The sequence below is a fragment of the Sinocyclocheilus rhinocerous genome, unplaced genomic scaffold (assembly GCF_001515625.1).
Source record: "Sinocyclocheilus rhinocerous isolate Xijiao unplaced genomic scaffold, SAMN03320098_v1.1 scaffold885, whole genome shotgun sequence".
Taxonomy (NCBI): Eukaryota; Metazoa; Chordata; class Actinopteri; order Cypriniformes; family Cyprinidae; genus Sinocyclocheilus; species Sinocyclocheilus rhinocerous.
In genome coordinates, this window is record NW_015630040.1 from 315,544 (window position 1) to 315,843 (window position 300).

The 300-nt window shown below is 35.7% G+C and overlaps 1 protein-coding gene across 4 annotated transcripts in view; it reads right to left on the reverse strand.

Moving 5' to 3' along the window:
• LOC107739853 (glycosaminoglycan xylosylkinase-like) overlaps positions 1-300 on the reverse strand; it is a 35,660-nt gene that overhangs the window by 3,930 nt on the left and 31,430 nt on the right. The gene's annotated exons all lie outside the window — the stretch shown is intronic.

The window sequence follows — 300 nt, forward strand, 5'->3', positions numbered from 1 at the left end:
AATTAACAGAAAAAAAGATGAGAACGCGCATCCTTTCTGTAAACAACACAAAACTTTTGCCTATCATCTTGTGATCACTCTGCCAGGCTTTTGAACAAATGTGCATTGGCTACATCACATCATGCACACGCTTATAATTCTTAATAAATGAAAAGAACATTCAAATACAAGCCTTTACTGTTAAATGCGATTGCCGTTATTACTGAATTTCATTAGTCCCAGTTTTGATTGATGCACGACTGTTCACGGAAAAGTGAGCAAGACACCACAGTCACAATATCATGATTATGGTTAAATAAG